The sequence below is a fragment of the Triticum aestivum genome, chromosome 7D (genome assembly GCF_018294505.1).
Source record: "Triticum aestivum cultivar Chinese Spring chromosome 7D, IWGSC CS RefSeq v2.1, whole genome shotgun sequence".
In the NCBI taxonomy this organism is placed as follows: Eukaryota; Viridiplantae; Streptophyta; class Magnoliopsida; order Poales; family Poaceae; genus Triticum; species Triticum aestivum.
In genome coordinates this window covers 437492590-437503310 of record NC_057814.1, presented here as the reverse complement: position 1 = coordinate 437503310, position 10721 = coordinate 437492590, and the positions used below count along the sequence as shown (strand labels likewise).

At 51.7% G+C, this 10721-nt stretch overlaps 1 pseudogene; it reads left to right on the top strand.

Moving 5' to 3' along the window:
* The first annotated feature begins 4416 nt into the window (after nt 1-4416).
* The window catches only part of LOC123171151 (malonyl-CoA:anthocyanidin 5-O-glucoside-6''-O-malonyltransferase-like), a 52849-nt pseudogene continuing 46544 nt past the window's right edge, over nt 4417-10721 (top strand).

Below are 10721 nucleotides of genomic sequence, written 5' to 3'. Positions count from 1 at the left end.
CCCCCCGTCAGCCTCTATTCTCTCACCCGCGAACCGTTTTCAGTTGGCGCCTTCGGGTAGAATACATTTTCCCTTTGGGCTGGCGCGTTTCTTTCCGAAGCGTTTTCTGCTTTCTCAGTTAAGTCCCTGGATCTTTTCTGTTTCATCACAAATTAGTCCCTGGACTAAAACACTTATAACTTTTTAGTAAAAGATGATTTTTGAGTGATTCTTTTTCTGACAGTCCTATATTTTTGTCTAGTTTTTTATAGTATTTATTTGGAAAAAAATTTGGAACACTTTTTATGCACACGTTGAGTTTCACGTTAGTATACGTTTTCGCTATACCGTAGGTTCTGGAAGAGGTGACGGAGCCGCGAACTTCGCCGAGCTAGACTCCGACTTCTCCGAACCAGGCAAGCATGTTTGAACCTCTGATATGACGGGTGTTTTGCATGTTTGCTTGAATGGTTTGTGCATGGCATAGGAGCATCGGTGAGCATCTCGTTGCATGTAAGGCAACTATCCGTGTGCTCCAAAGTTACTGTGATCTCTGATGAGAGATGGCCTAGTCATGTGGTGACATGAAAGGCAGTAAGGTGGTATTGTTGTAGCATGCCAGCCTTACGATATCCGATAAACTCCGATGTTAACGTGGACTGAGTCACGTTATCGTCCTTCCCCTTTCCGTGCCGCCACATGTTTTCTACAAGGAATACGGTTTAGTAAGTTGGTAACCTCTTTCCATGTACACACCAAATAGAGGGGCCGGGATGAGGGTTCCATGGCCCTGGATTAAAGCCAGTCATCCGGTCAGGGGGCATGGGTGTTTCCGGTTGGGACCGAGAGGGGGCACCCCTTAGAGCGCGCGTATATAAATTTGATCCCATGCTACGCGAGGTTGTAGCCTCCCCGTCTCAAGGTTTTTCTTGAACGTTGCCGAGGGTGATTCCTAGCTTCGGAATGTTGAATGGGTGTGTACTGGTTAGATGTGTTTCTTCCAAAACACCGTAAACGGAACTAGTCCCCGTGACTACTGAAATCCGTTGGCTGTGGTTAAAGTACAAACTCTGCAGAGTCAAATCCTTCCGAGTCATCGTATCTATGGTCAAGGACCATGGCCAGTATACCCATATCTATGTCAATCCTCGTGGTAAATCCCCGGTGAACAAGCTTGAGTGGTAAACCCAGTTTAATTGTTATTCCTGTGGATGGACTAACCTTTTACTTATTTCGTACTTGATATGATTATATTTTTGAGCTACTGAATTATTAAGTTATGATATAAGCCCTTTATGTGATGTCGCTCAGACGTACGACTGTGGCACTCTTGTTATTCTACCTTTGATATAAGCCCTTTATGTGATGTCGCTCAGACGTCCAACTGTGGCATGTTTGTCATTTACTTTCAATATAAGCCCTTTATGTGATGTCGCTCAGACGTCCGACTGTGGCATGCTTGTCATTTACTTTCAATATAAGCCCTTTATGTGATGTCGCTCAGACGTCCGACTGTGGCACGCACCGTCATTTATATTATGTTATAAGCCCTTTATGTGGTGTCGCCTTGACGCCCGACTGCGGCATTGTTATTTCCTTTGATTTTTCCTCTCGAGGAGTCATTCAGACACTCGTTTGGCACTCAGTATTAGTTTGAGATTTCGGGAGGACTACCGCCCGACTTCTCTTTATTTTTCCCATGCATTATTATCTCGTTGTCTGAGTGCACTTGTTAATCTGTTCATATGCATCATGTTTACATTTGTTATATCTTATGTCCGAACTGTCTTGCGAGTACTTTCATAGTACTCACCTGGCTTGTTGATTTGGCCAGATGTTGACGAAGGCGATCTCATGGATGAAGAATTCGATAGTGAGTCCGACGCCTAGAGGAATCCCAGTCTGTCCCGTGCGATCCTTGATATTGGTCACTTGTATCTTATACGCTTCCGCCACCCACATAAGTCTCCTCGAGCCTCACTCCGACGCTTGAAGAGCTGTTAGTTTTCCGGAGTCATACCACCCACTTCGCTGTGATATATCCACCACCGCTTTTATCGTGAGTTAGTAGTTATGCCACCCTATCCGCCTTTATGTGTTATTGGCGTGTTTGTAATAAATGGTTGAGCAGTCTCCGCTCAACCTTGTATTATATTCAGTACTCCTGGTATTTTCTTCTGTGATCAAGATTTTGTCTACCAGTAAGAAGGAATTCTTCTTTACTGGTCCGTAAAAGGGGATCGGTCTCTCAATAAATATTTTTATTGGAAAACCGGTCGTGACACCTGCCGAACACAACTTATCACCACCACCATTAACACCCACCATAGCCAATCCCAACCATACACTCACCCCACCCGAGATGTCCCCAACACCCCCGGCCCCTGCTCCCTCCCCAACACCCCCGGCCCCTACTCCCACTCCACCACCCAGCCCTGCTCCCACTCCACCACCCAGCCCTACTCCTTCGTCCGACTCTTCCGCTGCGCCGGACTCACCAGTACCCACCTTACCCCCTCGTGCTATTCCTACAGCAGCCCCGATTAATGATCATCGCATGCGTACTAGGGCCAAATCAGGATTTCATCAACCCCAAGACCGCCTAAACCTTCATACCTCCGTATCTCTCACTTCTCTTCCAAAGAATTACAAAACTGCTCTACTTGATCCCAATTGGGCCGCTGCCATGCAAGAAGAATATAATGCTTTACTTCAAAACAACACCTGGCAACTTGTTCCTCGTCCTCCCAATACAAATATTGTTTCTGGCAAATGGATTTTTCGCCAAAAGTTCCACTCCGATGGGAGCCTCTCACGATATAAAGCCAGGTGGGTTTGTCGTGGCTTTTTTCAGCAACAAGGAATTGATTACGAAGAAACCTTCTCTCCTGTTGTTAAACCTAGCACCATTCGCACCTTTCTTAGTGTTGTTGTCTCCTCTTCATGGCCCATTCACCAACTTGATGTTAAAAATGCTTTCCTCCCTGGTTCCCTTCAAGAAACTTTCTACTGCCAGCAACCTCTGGGTTTTGAAAATCCATCCTTTCCAACTCATGTATGTCTTCTTCAGAAATCTCTCTACGGTCTTAAACTGGCCCCGCGAGCTTGGTTTCAATGCTTCTCCTCCTTCATTCAAACAATAGGCTTCACTCCATCTCTCTCCGACACCTCTCTTTTTGTGTATCATCAAACTTCTGACACTGCCTATTTACTTCTCTATGTAGATGATATCATTCTTACCGCCTCCTCTCAAAAGTTCTTAGATCATATTGTCTCTCTTCTTAGATCTGAATTTTCTATGACTGACCTAGGACTCCTTCATCATTTCTTAGGCATTGTTGTTGTTCGCGATTCCTCCAGCCTTTTTCTTTCCCAACGCCAGTATATTCTTGATCTTCTTAATCGTGCTGGTATGCTTGACTGTCAATCATCTCGCACTCCTGTCGATACTAGTTTTAAACTTTCGGCTACCGGTGAACCCTTTTCCGATCCTACTCTCTATCGTAGCCTAACATGTGCTCTCCAATATCTCACCATTACTCGTCCTGAAATCTCTTTTGCTGTTCAACAAGCATGTCTATATATGCATGATCCCCGGGTTCCTCACTATAATCATGTTAAACGCATTCTTCGGTATTTAAAAGGAACTCTCAATCATGGTCTCCACCTCAATAATTCTTCTCCAAACACGCTTACCGCATACTCTGATGCAGACTGGGCTGGTTGTCCTGACACTCGAAGGTCCACTTCCGGTTTTTGTGTTTTTCTTGGTAACAATTTGATTTCTTGGTGTTCGAAAAGACAGGTTACAGTCTCACGTTCGTCGGCCGAGACTGAGTATCGCGCTGTGGCACATGCCGTTGCAGATACAATCTGGATTCGGCAGTTACTCTCCGAGCTACACAGGCCTATTGAGCAGGCCACTATTGTCTACTGTGACAACATATCAGCAGTCTACATGACCAGCAATCCAGTTCAACACCGACGCACAAAGCATATTGAGATTGATATTCATTTTGTTCGTGAAAAGGTTGCTCTTTGTCAGGTTCGGGTGCTTCATGTTCCCTCTACGGCTCAGTTTGCTGACATTTTCACCAAGGCACTGCCTACTAAGCCGTTTCAAGATATCTGTTTCAGTCTCAATGTCGTCGAGCCTGCCGTTGATACTGCGGGGGATGTTAGAGTAGTCATTATGGTATACGACTTCTAGTCCAAGTCAGTTTTGTACCCCTACCCCAAGTCGGTTTGTACCCTCTTATATACTCTTGTATGCCGCACCAAATCATCAATAAGCAACAGTTTTATTCAGCTTTCACATACCACTCCGCGTTGACTAATCTCATTCAGACACTCTAGGGTGCCGCCACCTCCAGTTCACGGTAGATCGGCACACTGCGCGTCGTACCTCCACCAAGATCGTCTCTCCCGTCGCTAGTCATGCCGACGGTCAAGATCGTTGAAGTTGACAGCTTTTCCCCGCTGCCGGAGGACTTGCTATTCAGGCTGTCCGCGCTGGAAGCACCGTGGATCGTGCTCCCGGTAATCCAGCGCGTGTTCCTCTTCGACAACGCCGGCGGCCAGCACCCGCCATTCGCATCTCTCTTCGGCTCCCTCCGCGCGTCACTAGTGGCCACGCTCGCGCGGCTTCCCCCGCTCGCCGGTAGGATCGTCTTCCTGCCGTCCACCGGCGACGCCGCAATCGACTGCTCCACCTCCGAGGGAACCGGCGTGCGGTTCATCGTCGCGGAGAGCGACGACGCGGACGCGGGGCGGCTGGCCGGGGATGCGGACCACGACGTGGACACGTTCAAGGCGTTCGTCCCGAAGCTCAAGGTCGACGCACTCCCCGCGGAGGTGCTGGCTGTGCAGGTCACACGGCTGAAGGGTGGGGTGGCGGTCGGCGTGGCGATGCACCACGTCGTGGTCGACGGCCGGTCGGTGTGGAGGTTCCTGCAGGCGTGGGCGGCGGCCTGCCGCGGGGACGACGCTGCCGCAGAGGCGGTTGTGGCCGGCCTGACGTTCGACCGCGCGGTGATCGCGCTCCCCAGCGGCGGGGAGCTCACGAGGAGCACGCTGCCTAACTACGCACCAAATCTGCCGCTGGTATGTTCCTCCGCCTTACTTCCCTTCTTAGTCCGTTCGTCTCGACCGCCGGCGAGCAAGCTAGCGCGCGGTCAAACTAAGCCGGCAGTCTTTGCTCCATGTGAGACACGAGGCCCTCGCGTCGCTCCCTCCCCAGGGGCGACACGGGCGGCGACCAAGCAACCAAGGCCTCCGGCCACCCCTTCCCATCCGCTCCCTCGCCGTCGCCGGCGCCTCCCGGGGTCAAAGCTCGCATGGAGCAGGCGGCGGCGGGGCTATCTTTTCTGCGACGGGCGGCGCCTCACGAGCTGGGGAACTCTGGGCGGCGCGGCGGAGGGCGGCGGGCGGAGGACGGCGCGTCTGGGGCTCCGGGAGGCTACGGCTTCGTCGGCCTACAGGCGCTGGTGGCGGCTATGCGGCGCTGGCTGCTGCGCGCCATTTGGGGAGCGGATCCGCCTGGATCTGGCTTCCCCTGCGGCGGCCGCGTCTCATGAGCTGCGCCTTGCTCGCCGGTGTTGGAACGCTGGGGCGGCGGCCCCAGGACGTGGTGGTGTCGACGTGCACCTCCCTCGCGGAGATCGTCCGACGGCAGCCTGTGAGGTGGCGAATCCGGGGCCCTCGCACCCGGATCTGGTGGTGAGGCGGGCCGTCGGCCTGTGGCGGCGGTCCGGCAGAGGCGCGCCTGCTCCGGTCCACCGGGGTGGCGGGGAGGTGCGTGGGGTCAGGGCAGTGGTGGTGCTGTCCTGCGTGTTGGGGCGACCGCGGGTGGCCTCGGCGACTTGTCAGCGGCTGGCTGGGGGCCTCCATGGTGGCGTGCTGCTCTACGGCTGGCCAAGATCCGGCCGGATCTGGCATGTGCGGTCTCGACGGCGCCGTTGTGGAGGGAGGTGGGTTGCAATGGTTTCTGCAACCGGTGGTGGTTGGTGGCGACGAGCTGACTTGCGTGCTTGGTCATGTGGCTTGGGCGAGGACGGTCGGCATGTTGCCAGAGAAGGTTTGCTGGGCAGGCTATGGTGAGGATGGATTTGGTGAGCTCCAGGCGAAAGCCTAGCTCGACCTCGGTCGTTGCCGGCGTCGACGGCATCCTAGGACGTCATTCCCTCCTTGGAGGCATCGTCGTGGAGCCCCTTCACCATCATTGTCGCCTCAGTCTCGGGCTCTTCGGGTGAAAACCCAAGTTTCAACCTTGCTCGGAGCGGGCGTCGGTGGCATTCTTGTCGCTTCCCTCTTGGGGGCGACGCCTTGGAGGTCTGGTCCTTCGTCATTTCACGGTGGCTAGGGTGGCTTTGCGGGTTCTTCGTCGGCCAGGCGTGTGCGCGGCCTCGGGGCCGGTGAGGAAGTCGGAGCGATGGCTCCGGAGAACATTGACGTGGAGTGTTTGATCTGGTCGCGTGGGCGGTAGCGTCGTCAGCTCAGGTGGAGCGCGGCCTCGGGACCGGTGAGGAAGTCGGAGCGGCGGCTCCGGAGAACATCGTCGTGGAGTGTCTGACCTGGTCGCGTGGGCGGCAGCGTCGTCAGCTCAGGTGGAGCGCGGCCTCGGGGCCGGCGGGGAAGTCGGAGCGGCGGCTCCGAAGAGCACCCCTGTGCTGTGGAGTGTCAGTTCTGGTCGTATGGATGGCAGAGTCGTCGACTTGTATGGAGGGAGGCCTCGGGGCCGATGTGTGTGAGTTTCTGTGGTTTGTAAGCCGGAGTGGCGGCTCTGGGTCGTGTGGTGGAGTGGCAACTCTGGTCGTTTGGGTGACAGGGAAGTCGGCTCGTTAGGTACACATCCTCGGGGCTGGTGTGTGTCGGTGTATCGGTTTTCGGCCAGTTTTCCTTATAAACTGGTCAATTCTCTTCTTCTTAATGCAAAGGCAGAGCTCCTGCTGTTTCCTAGAAAAAAAGCCGGCAGCCTCTGTTTGCTTCGAAGAAAACAAACTAAGCAGGCGAATCTGCCGAAGCCGTGCGTAAACGAGCACGACGTGAGGCGTTACATCGTTGCATGGTCACTGTTCACATGCCATCGCACCATGTTCAACGTCTATTCGTAAAGCCGCATCTAGGTAGATTTTTTTCTCCCCAAATGACAAATGATAAGTGCCACTCACGCAGGCACTCATATGCGTACGCGTCCATTCAATTTTATGACTTGAACTCTGATGTGCTTTTTTTCGAGAGTACGCGAATGACGTACCTTATCTTTATGGAAGGGAGCAAACGTATTTACAGAAAGTTTAAGGACATGCGAACACTCCTCAAGCAATACAACACATCCACAACCAACTACCAAGTTCGAAAGACTACTCTCTCACAAATCGTTGCAACCCTACCACTCCTACTCCTACTCTCCTCCACTCCTCTATCTCCTGCAAAATCAGATGTATGAGATCGCGCGCCGCTAGCACTTGGTTTGTCCGATTGAACACCCTTGCATTGCATTGCTTCCACAGAGCCCAAGCCACCAAGATCACCAGTGTGTCAAACCCTCTTTTTCGTGCCTTGTGATAGTGCTTTCTCCTAGTCAGCCACCATTGGAGATAGGTGTCTTGAATGTTTGGCCGAGGGACGTCCAAATCCAGGGTAGAAGATCAGCCCTCCCACACCTCTACACGCACTGAATTAAGATGTGTTCAACATTATCCTCATTTTGCAAGCACATAGCAAGGTGATGGTTGATCCTGCAGCCCATGTCGTGCTCTCCTGTCCGAGGTCCACAAGCGTTGTTGAACTGCCAGCCATAGAAAAAAATTGCACTTGAGGATTGCCCAGCTTTTCCAGATACAGGCGGCAAAAGGAGATGTGACACCCCCAGGGCAAAGCCAATGATAGGTGGATCTGGCCGTGTACACTCCTGAATGATCACAAGGCCAAGAGAGTATATCAGGGCCACCTGCCTGCCATTGAACCATGTGTATGGCCTGATTCAGGTGCAAGAGTTGCATATGTGCGGTGAAAGAGAGATCTCCTCTCACATCCTGAGTCCATCTACTAGATTCCATAGCTTGCTCAACCGTGCGCCTGTTTTTGACTCGGGTGTCCACTGCTGCCACAATCGAAGGGGCAATGTCCGCAGCAGCAAACCCATGGATCCACCTATCTCTCCAAAAAAGCACTTTTCTACCATCCCCCACCTCAATGTGCACCATGCTGTCAAATACCTGCATTGCCTCCTCATCTTCTGTCATAGGTATACCACTCCAAGGCCTAGTATCGTCAGTTCGGCGTAGCCACTCCCATCGGACTCGTAGTGCGAGTGCCTGCAGCTGCAGGTTTTTTACACCCAGTCCTCCCATGCTCAAGGGTCTGCAGATGTTATTCCAAGCCACAAGACACTGACCACCATTGATTTTATCCTTCCCGGCCCAAAAAAGGCACGCATGCTTCGATCAAGCTCCTCAAAAACCTAAGCAGGGGCGCCTGACACCAGAAAGTGATGAATAGGTTTTGCCGCAAGAACTGACTTCACCAAAATCAAACGCTCCAGTCGCTCGATCAGTCCTCGCTGCCAGGTAGGCACCAGCTTCCGTGCAGAGTCTAAGATTGGTTGCCATTCTGCTCGCGCCAGTTGTCGGATGGCGAGCTGAAGTCCAAGGTATTTGCATGGAAATTCTGTCATGTTACAGTTCAGCATAGCCGCCACCCGATCCTTGTCAAGATCGTCTCCTCTGATGAGTATGGCCGAGGACTTGGCGTAGTTTACTCGGAGCCCCGAAGCTTCTCCAAAAGCCCGCAGAACCTTTGTCACAAAGCCAAGATCTTGCACCGTAGGCCTCACGAACAAGGCAACATCATTTGCATATATGGAAAGCCTTTGTAACGTTGTGATCCCCGTGAAAGAACTGATCGCCCCAACTACTTCTCCTTTGGTGAAGATCTTTGTCACAACATCCATAGCAATAACGAATAGCAGCGGCGAGACTGGGTCACCCTGCCGTAGTCCTTGTGCATGATTAAAGCTTAGACCAGGCACTCCATTCACCACCACTTTCGTAGAAGCAGTACTTAGCAGAATCGAAATCCACCGAAGCCACTTTGGACCGAACCCTTTGGCGTGCAGAACCTCGAACAAGAAAGGCCAACTGAGGGAGTCAAACGCACGAGAGATGTCAAGTTTCAGGAGCACACCTTTCTCCTTCCGACCATGGATCTTTCTTGCAACTTGCGTGGCGAAGAGGAAGTTGTCATGGAGAGCTCGTCCCAGAATGAACGTGGATTGGTTAACTTCAACTATCTCCTTCATTCTTCTCCTCGCCCGGATTGCCAAAACCTTAGCAAAGATCTTGGCCGCAATATGGGTCAAACTTATAGGGCGGAAGTCACCGACTTCCTCCGCATCTGGCCGCTTGGGGATCAAAATGATATGATCCTTGTTGAGCTTCCCAAATCCTCTTCCTTTTCCTACATACAGCTTGTACATAACAGCCATGAGATCATGCTTGATTATAGGCCACACACATTGATAGAATGCACCAATAAAGCCATCCGGCCCAAGCGCGCGATTTGCTGGCATTTCTTTGATGGCATTCCAAACTTCTTCCTCTGTGAACATCTCCTCTAGTTCCCCTAGATCATGGGATTCCATGTCCAGGGAGCTCAGGTCAACCCTATCTTGGCGCGCTGTGGCGCGTCCTATAAGCTGCTGATATGCTCCCGCGAAAATTTCCCCTTTCCTATCCTGCTCAGAGATAATCTCTCCTTGGAACTTCACATGCGCAATGAAATTTTTGGATCGTCTACCATTGGCAACCGCCTGGAAAAGCTTTGTATTGGTGTCCCCCTCCTTAATCCATCGCAGCCGTGACCTTTGTCGCTCGATAGTACGTTGCAGAGATGCCAGTCCCAACAAGACTAACTTGAGCGTTCTTCATAACCATAGTTCCTCCTGTGTCAGATTTCTACGCTCCTGCGCACAGTCTAGCCGGAGGATCACATTGTTCGCCACCGCAAGCTTTAGCTTAATGTTACCCGTCTTTCTCTCACCCCATGCTTGCAATGTCGTTGCCGTGTTTCTCAGTAATGCATCCAACCGTTTATACGGGTCGACAATATCCTCATCACAAACCCAAGCATCCTTCACAGCTTGCTCAAATCCCTCGAGCTTGGTCCAGTATATCTCGAACCTAAACCTCTTCTGCTGGTAGAATGGGGCAGAGGTAGATAGGTGTAGTAGTGCATGATCCGACACATTGGTCGACAAAACTTGAAGCAAATTGTCTGTAAACGTGAGTTCCCAGTCCACAGTGACTAGCACTCTGTCAATCTTAGTCATCATAGGGGCATCCCTCTCATTGGTCCAAGTAAACCTCCTTCCGTGCATGTAAAGCTCTTTGAGCTCATTGTCATCTATGAACTCCCTGAATTTCCTCATGATGTGATGGTTCAGGTTGCTATTGTTTTTATCTGCGGCACTAGTGATCATGTTGAAGTCGCTGAGCACCATCCATGGCCCTGGACAAGTGGCCCTCCATTGTTGCAAATCAGTGAGGAATTGCAATTTAAGATCATCCCCTTGCGGTCCATAAACCACCGTTACCCACCAAGACGATCCATCCTTACTGTGCACGTGGCTTGTCATGAAGTTCAGATCGCGACTTATGTTATCCACCTGCATCACCGTTGTGTCCCAAGCCAGTAGAATCCCACCGCGAGTATCACATGCCGGTAAGTAGTCACAACCAACC